The sequence below is a fragment of the Arachis hypogaea genome, chromosome 12, assembly GCF_003086295.3.
Source record: "Arachis hypogaea cultivar Tifrunner chromosome 12, arahy.Tifrunner.gnm2.J5K5, whole genome shotgun sequence".
NCBI lineage: Eukaryota > Viridiplantae > Streptophyta > Magnoliopsida > Fabales > Fabaceae > Arachis > Arachis hypogaea.
In genome coordinates, this window is record NC_092047.1 from 104,611,524 (window position 1) to 104,620,800 (window position 9,277).

The following is a 9,277-nucleotide window of genomic DNA, read 5'->3' on the forward strand; positions in this document are numbered from 1 at the left end:
ACATAATTTTTAGATTGAATTTTGAGAATAATATTTTAAATTTTATTCATACATCAAAATCTCATGATTAATATATTTCACATAATTATACTGATATTTTGTTTCCTAATATGTTAGATGTGATATGATTTTATTTTAATTATTTATTATTGCATTAATCAATAATTTTTTTAATCTTAAAAAATTTTATAAAGAAAAATTATATATATCTTGCATTTCATATATAAAAATATTAACATTAATGATATCATTAGAAAAAGGAAAGAGAAATTTGACATTAAAACAAAGTGATTTCATTCTTAAAGATTGGCCATCATTCAAAGAAAAAGAAGTAATTAATGATCTCAATTAATAATCCATGATTTAAGTAAAACAACATAAAATTAATATATACACTAACAAAATCAGATCACTAGTACATTAGATAAGAAAATGATTCTTACATTTAAGATGACTGAATTTTTTGTTCAATAAAAAAGTTTGATTGGTTTAAATTATTAAACTAAAATATTTTCGTATAAAATTTTAAATTTAAAAATATTATAACTAGTCCAACTGATCGAGTTAAATTTAGCAAAATCACTTAAAATCATCCTATAGATTTATAGAATTTAATTATCTATGTAATATTAAGTTACTTTTTGAATATATACTAATCGATACTATATGTGATCTTGTCTTTTTATTAACTCATGATTTTTTTTTTTTTTTTTTTTATTGTTTTCTTTTTATATTATTTTTAAATTGCATCTACATCTAAAATTTCATGCATTAATATATTTCATAAAATATATTACATATTAATTATAAAGAAAAATTATATATATCTTGCATTTCATATATAAAAATATTAACATTAATGATATCATTAGAAAAAGGAAAGAGAAATTTGACATTAAAACAAAGTGATTTCATTCTTAAAGATTGGCCATCATTCAAAGAAAAAGAAGTAATTAATGATCTCAATTAATAATCCATGATTTAAGTAAAACAACATAAAATTAATATATACACTAACAAAATCAGATCACTAGTACATTAGATAAGAAAATGATTCTTACATTTAAGATGACTGAATTTTTTTGTTCAATAAAAAAGTTTGATTGGTTTAAATTATTAAACTAAAATATTTTTCGTATAAAATTTTAAATTTAAAAATATTATAACTAGTCCAACTGATCGAGTTAAATTTAGCAAAATCACTTAAAATCATCTCCTATAGATTTATAGAATTTAATTATCTTATGTAATATTAAGTTACTTTTTGAATATATACTAATCGATACTATGCATGTGACCCTCTTGTCTTTTTCATTAACCTCATGGATCCTATTTTTTGCTCTCCTCACTTGCATTCTCTCTTCAAGTTGCAATTGAATTTTGCTAGCTGTGCTAGGTACATAATTGAATTGAAATGTATAATAAATTCGGCATCTTAAAGCATCTACAAAGTTAGGTGCACTAAGCTAAAACTGGTAAATTACACTAAAAGTAATCTAATTATATAAATTTAAACAATCTTCAAATAACATTTATCACATAATTTAAATCTATAAATCAAATTTTATCGTATGCATCACAACATTGTCCAATTCAATTTTATTCGTTCAGCCATGCTGAAATAGCACCTCAAATTGAATTACATGGTGGAACAGAATTAGCACAAAGTGGAGTTAACTAACTAATCTTTGCCGGTTTGTTATGCAGATATCATTGCATCAATAAGTTTTCTTTAAAAATAAATGACTAAAAGAATGTATAGCTGGGAGATATTAGATTTTAAAGAAACAAAAGAAATATGACTACTTTATAACTGTATTAACAATAAACAAAAACAGGAAACTGTGGTAAAAAAGAAAGAGTGCTCCTAATCCATTGCCATAGCTTTAATATAATTAGTGTGTATGCACAATAGAACAAATAAATATGCTTTTGCCTCAATGTATACAAATCAATTTACCCTCCATAAGAATTTCATAAAAATTATTACAACTAGAGCATTTCAAAAAAAAAAAAAAAAAAAAACTTTCTTTCTTTTCTCCTTTCTCTTCTTGTCCTTTTTACTGTGTACTCACCCTTATGAGTCATATGATATCCTGTTCATATATATATTTCTAAACTCCTTCCCACCAGTCCCACCCGAGAGCTCAGATAAAATCATTATCTCATTAAGAAGCACCACGCCAATAGAATCAAACGCAATTACTCAAAAAATAGAATCTCCTACTTTTAGAATTGAATTCATTTCTCATTAATTTCAGTCAATCCTGATCAATCAGCATTGATAGTAGAACAGAAAAAACCTGAAAAGGAGGGCATAAAACGTGTAAGGATAGGATTTATATGTATGTAATATAATGATAATGAGGGGGTGACGAAGTCCACTATTTAGTCACGAATTTAAGTAAATCCGCATGATGGTCCCTGAGATTTGGGTCGTTACTCAATGTGGTCCCTGAGATTTCAATTGTACCATTGTAATCCTTCAGATACGGCTCCGGGCACTATAATAGTCCCTAGACAGCTTTCCGGTGATGAGTCATCACCGACGATCTGATGTGTCACGAAGTTACCACGTTGGAGAGAGCCAAAATGTTGGCGTTTTGGTTTGGCGCCCCATTTTGTTAAAAACGTCGTCCAAAATGAAAATATTAAACGGACTTGATCAAACACATACCCTCCCTTCACTCGTCTTATCCACTTCCACTCTCTATCTTCTTCTTTTCTTCTTCTTCTTCCTCCTCTCTTCATCAATGTTGCTACCTTAGGGTTCCATTGGAGATTGAAATTCTTGCACTCAGAAGACATCAAAATCAGGTCTCACTTTGTCGTTCGTCTCCTCCTACGTCAGAAACAAGAGGTTCTGCCGTTAGTAAAGGTAATTTTTTTTATTCTTTTTTTGCAATGCATGATGATTTTTGTATATGCTTGTGTTGTGAGTGTGGTTGGTGTTATGTTTTTTTTTTCTGTTACTATAGTTCTAGAGTTTGATTAGGTTGGGATTTCATGAGATGCTCTGTTTGATTATGGTGTTGTGTTATTGTCTCTTCTTTGGGCAGACAGCATTCATCGTTAACAAAGGTTTAGCAAGTTTACATTTGATTGATTTGGGTTTAGGGTAACAATAAGTGTTAACTAGTGGAAGGTTTACTTACTGAAAAAAAAGTTGAAAATCATGCTCTGTTTCATGGTCATGAGTGTTCTGTTTGATAAAACTCTTATCTGTTGATGTCTATTATATGAGTGAGTGCAATGACTTGTAATGTAGACAATACTATAAATATTTTTGCTGCAATACTATAAATACGACATTTTTAACAAAATGGGACATTCAAACCCACTAGTAGCATTCAGCCTACCAAGCCTATCAAGACCACCCAAAACACCAAAACAGATAAAACCAACAAGTCCAAACAGCCCAACAAAAGTAGTATATCTAGGAGACCTTGTACAAGGTCTGCTACTAGAGGATTCCAAAGCAAAGTTTTTAATATTGAGATTCCTTTCGAGGTGTCTTCTGACTCTTATGAGAGCGTAGAAGATAGTCTTTTTAAGCCAAATCTTAATGAAGACAGCTCTTTTGAATCAAATACTGGGGTGAAGAATGTCAACAGTGGGAGTAGGAGTAGGGTGAAGAATGTTGGTCCTCTAGCTAAAGGAAAGGAGAAGATTCTGGTTGAGGATGATGCATTTGTACAAGAAGTTAGTGACAAAGAAGTGGAGGTGGTTCGAATGTTCGTAATGCAGACCATAGTCAAGAACAAGGTGAAACTAAACAATCACATTGGAGTGCTCACACCGGTTATAAAGAGTCGATTGGAGAAAGTTAGAAAAGAATCTAAGAATTGGAAGCCTATTTGGACAGGGCACAACGGATACGAAAAGTTTGAGGTGCATGGACACCCAACTAATCATGTGGTGGACTTAGGAAAAAGATTATGTACTTGCCAATTTTGGATGCTTACAGGTTATTTGCATTATTATAATACTTGTTTTTGTGCTATATTAATAATCTGATTAATGGTATATGAGTAAAACCCATGGTTGCTATGGCTGTTGTTCATATGCAGGTATTCCTTGTGTGCATGCATGTGTTGCACTGCCTTGAGTTAACAAGCCACCAAAAGACTTTTGTCACCGCTTGCTAATGATGGAGTCATACAGAAAAATATATAATCATCATATTAATCCAATTCCTGGACAACCATTATGCGAGCATGCAGAAGAATGTAACAGGCCACGTGCACCAAAAATAAAGAAGAAACCTGAAAAACTACAGATGAAGAGAAGGATGGATGCTGATGAGAAGGGTGGTGGAGGATCTAAAAACTCTAAAGTTGATCCCAAGCCTTAGAGTAACAATGAAGATAATGTTCATCTAAAGAGGCAGTTGGACCCTTTTACTTATAGTTTCTGTGGTGATAAAGGACATACAAAGAAAGGTTGCATGAAGAAGAAAGCTTGTGATACTACTGCAGCTGCTGTAGCTGTTGCAGTTACTGCTGCTGTTGCTAAGGCTGATAAGAAGAAGAAAAATGAAGGAGGTGCGCCTGCATCTGAGCAGCAACTTCAGCAGCCTCAAGATGATGGTGACCAATGTGATGGAGAAGACAATCCTCTTGTGCAGTCTATTGAGATTGCACCAACCACTTCTGATGTACAACCTGTAGAGATAGATATATCTCAGCCAACTGCTTCTGATGTAGAATATTCTCAAAAGGTAACTTCCTATTTATATTTCTTAAATTTTTTTGTGATTCAAGTGAATCATCCTTTATGTGTAATGTAAATTTTTTTCATCTAGGATTATGGAATAAAAAGGCCTTTAAAATTATCACCAAGGAGAATATCCTCTTCACTAGCAACCTCTGTCCCAGTGAATCCCATGCAGGGTGCTAGTTCAGGAACTGCAACAAGACTTGTCAATTACATGAAGTTCATCGCAACTCCAAGATTTAAGGCTCCAAGAAAGAAGAATTGAAGACTTTAGCTTAATATGTATAGGGCTTTCTGTTTTGAGTTTAAAACTTTTCACTAAACAAAGACTACACAAGAAAAAAACAATCCTTTATGTTTTGCTATAAAGCCCTCTCTTTTGAGGTAACTTTGTTTAACATGCTCATGTTAGTTAGCTGCCCTTTGTGTTATGTGACTGACTGTGTTAAGTTGAACTATTATCTTAATACACTTATCTTTTAAGTTTGAACCATTATCTTAGTACAGCGCTTGCTGGTTTTCAATCACTTACGCTGCCTTCTTTAGCATATTACTATTTTCATTAATTGAGTTACCCAAGTTTACATTCCATCAACAAACACCATTCATCAGTTTCTAATACTATAATCATGTTATCATTTTTTTACATATTATTCATTCAATGAATACAGGGTACACACCACCAACTCTTTTAACTCATGCTTTACAATATAGGATAACCATTAACACTATCAATACAGACACAGCTAATACCAACAATTAGTTAACCAATTTTTGATTCCGAACATGTTCTTCTAATCTCCCAAGCCTCTAATCAAAGTTCATCTTCACTTCATGATTGTCTCCATAAGATTCTGGTTTCTCAATTGGTTCATCCTGCCCAATGTCTGCCCATGTAAAAAGTCTACATCATCTCTTTCCACTTGTCTATAATCAAGCAAACATATAACATGCTCAAGCTTCAGGAAAGAAGAACAAGAGAAGAACAGTGAGGTAGGTAGGAGCAATCATAACACAAGTAATACTGATAACTCACATTATAATTAGGACAACCAAAAATGGTTTATTTAGGTTTAAATCTATCCTAGACCACCTGAGAACTAGCCGGCAGCCGCAACCACACCATTCTGGCAGCCCAGATCTTCTGCTCCTACTTTACATTCTCGTCTGATGGCCACTGGACGGTGAACTAATAAAGCTTCCAACTCTAGTGCTCCCACCACCCATCATGGATATTCGCTTCCAGCTCCAGGAACAATAGCAACAACAAGAATGGGAAGAGAACGATGAAGAAGAAGAAGAAATTAACTTACTGAACATTTGGGAATTTAGGGTTAAATATAGAGGGAGGGACCACATTGAGTATAAATTGAAACTATGCTAGCTCAACTAGCCGTTGACACCATTCAGCGTGGCAAAATAAGGCCATGTTAGCATCTTGATGATGACTCATCACTGGAAAGCTGTCCAGGGACTACCATAGTGTCCGGAGCCGTATCTGGAGAATTACAATAGTGCAATTGGGATCTCAGGGACCACATTGAGCAACAACCCAAGTCTCAGGGACCATTATAGGAATTTACTCAAGTCTTCAAGATTTGGAAAGTAGGAAAACATAGTGACCCACAGAATAATGTTGCAAATAATGGGGGGGAACCCCAACTCTCTTTTCATGACCTAATATCACTATGGATTTACCTTTGTTAGGAATAGCCAGACATATTCCACTCATTCTTGCTTCTGGAATACCATAAATGTGTACCCTTTTGTCACTGCTGCCAGTAACTCAGGCCTCTTGTCCGAATGCACGGGCCAACATTGCTCGATTAAAGCGCACATTGCAGGTGGGCAATCGGAAGGAATAGCAGGCCTTGAATTCTGAATAAATACAAATATCACAGAAGTGTTAAAATTACTTGGGCAAATCCTCTAGTTTGAAGTGTCATAATAACAGAGAAGGAAAATCTACGAACAAGAAGGTCGATCACCCTCAAATTTAATAAGCTCCATTCATGGTAATCGTATAAGCTAGAATGAAAAAAGCCACTTGTGTAAATTCATAATGCAAGTTAATTCATTTTCTAACTAGTGGACCTTACCTGCCAACTTTGCCAAGTATAAATGAATATAATTTCTACCACTTCACCACTATTTTAAAAGTCATGCAGTCAAAGAGGTACCTCACCTAGGAATTTTGCTACAAAATATAGTGTGCTTTCAGGGCATCAATGGGATATAAACATAGACTAAAAAAGTGTAAACAATCGTCTTAAAGATTAGAGGAAGCTTAGAAAAAATAAGAAAATGTTTTAACCAATGAATCATATGTATTTAGCTAATGTTTGTACCAACCAAAGACATGTAATAAACAGCAAATCATTGAAAAGAATGAACAACCATACAAATCTGACCTGCTCTAAACATAACTAAGCATGATATTACACAGTAAATCATAAAAAAAAAAGGAGAAATAATAATTTCTAGCAACGATCTCCCTTTAACATTCATTTTCATGTACTAAGTGATTATTTAGCAAGACAACAATATATTCAAGATTCAATCACTAATATATTCAACTCACATTTCCAGCAACAAAAACATTTAGCTAAGTAATTATTTGAGCAAGACAGCAACAAATTTAAGCTTCATTGATGATAATCAGTACAAAATTCATCTTAGTGATGATTTTAAGCAATAAAGAAACTAGCTCAACAAATTATTCATGGTTCAGTGGTAATAAATAGTAACAAATTCACGTCAATGATGATTTTCAACAAACATAAAAACTTGTTCAGTGATATTTTCAGTAACAAATTTCAGCACCAAATTAAAATCAAAGTGCAGTGATGAATTAGGGCAACAAAACTAAAAAAATACCAGAGAACAACGACCAACCTCGGGACCGGCTACTTCTGCCGCCGGCAACGACGAGCGCGAGAAGGCACACGACTAAGTGCGAGACGATGAGGAGCCATGGAGCGACGATGACGACTAGTCCTGAGACTGGGTTCTTCTGCCGCCGGCGACAACGAGCTCAGGGAAGGCATGCGAGCGTGACTGAGTGCGAGATGGTGACGACTGGTGACACGAAGAACGACAAAAACTTTGAGTGCGAGACCAGAGACGAGAGAGGGAAAAAGCTTGAGATCGCGAGAGCTAGTGAGCATAGAGATGAGATGAAGGAGATGCTGATTGCTGAGAGCTGGGGCTTTTTTGGGGTCAGATTGAGAGATTAGTGAGACATTGAGATTGGGCTTAGCTTGGCTTGGGTTTGGGTTAGCAAGGATCTAGGGTTAGATTTTATTTTTTAAAGACTTAATTGTAATTTTAAATTTTTATGAATCTAAATGTCTAAAAAATAAAAATTTAAAGATATATTTGTTAATTTGATAAAAAAAAATTTAAATATAATTCGGTTCAAATTATGTAAACCAATCGAATTGAATCGGATCTAATAGTTATAATAAACAGATTTTATTCTGGTTTATTAAAAATATTTAATTGACCAGTTTAATAATTCGTCCAATAATAATATAACATGTGTAACGTCTTTAAAAAAAGACATTTCTAATGTCTTTATCAAAGTGACCACCTTACCAAAAATGGTGGTCATGCCTATGATCTTCAGCTCTGAACTCTCAAATGCCATCATAATTGCAATGCTATCATCTTAGTATTTTAAAAAAAAAAAAGGGGGTCAAAATTCATTATGACAATTATTTGAAGAGATTCTTATAATATTATACTTGGTCTACCAACTCTCAACTTCAAAAATAATTCTGTTATTTACTTTTTACTTATAAGCACAACATTTACTCATAATCTAAGCTAGCCAATAATATTGTTATTTTGGTCTAAGAATTTGACATAAGAAATCTCACTAATTTATTGGATCAATCAAATTATATATATATATATATATATATATATATATATATATAAAAAGTGGTATTATGGTGAAAGTTTTTGCTCAAATCATGATTAGAAATCTTGCAAATTTTTAATGGAAACCAAATATGCTGCTACGTCCATCTAATAATAAGTGTTGTGTTAGTAAAATATCTTTTTTTCCCAAAATTATATATCATTTGCTAATATTTATGAAATATTAATTTTAAATAGACATATATAAAAGTTAGGGAATGAACTCACCAATTCCAGGGTCAGTATCAATGATGAGCTTCTGGGGTTCATGAAGTAGAGAATTCGCCATGGGAGTCGGTAAGAGATCTATGATAATTTGTGAAGGAAAGTGGGAATGATTTGTATGTGTCTGTCACAAAGCATATATATATATATATATATATATATATAGAGAGAGAGAGAGAGAGGATGTATTGTAGTGAGAAAATTAGGCACTTAGGGTCACTAGCCTATTATTTTATTTTCCTTTACAGATGATCAATCTTGTGAAGATATTGTTACAGTATGGATAATCACTAACTCTTTATTTAATTAAAAGGTGCCTTGGATAATAAAAATTTTTAATGTAGACGGTACCATTCTTTTCAAAACTTGAAAAAATTAATCTTATATAGGTATAAATAAAATTTCATAATCT

The 9,277-nt window shown here is 32.7% G+C and overlaps 1 long non-coding RNA gene across 10 annotated transcripts; it reads right to left on the reverse strand.

Annotated features, from left to right (window-relative positions):
* Positions 1-1,843: 1,843 nt before the first annotated feature.
* LOC112728007 (uridine nucleosidase 1) lies at positions 1,844-9,024 on the reverse strand. 10 transcript variants are annotated; one of them, XR_011868839.1, is made up of 5 exons: positions 8,869-9,024; positions 8,314-8,385; positions 7,612-7,924; positions 5,753-6,594; positions 5,325-5,643 (listed from the first exon to the last, which is right to left on the reverse strand). It is a non-coding gene; the product is annotated as a uridine nucleosidase 1 (long non-coding RNA). The 10 variants fall into 10 exon arrangements; XR_011868835.1 differs by lacking the exons at positions 5,325-5,643; positions 7,612-7,924 and adding an exon at positions 1,844-2,303 and having other exon boundaries at positions 6,415-6,594; XR_011868836.1 differs by lacking the exons at positions 5,325-5,643; positions 7,612-7,924 and adding an exon at positions 2,310-2,842 and having other exon boundaries at positions 6,415-6,594.
* Positions 9,025-9,277: the final 253 nt, after the last annotated feature.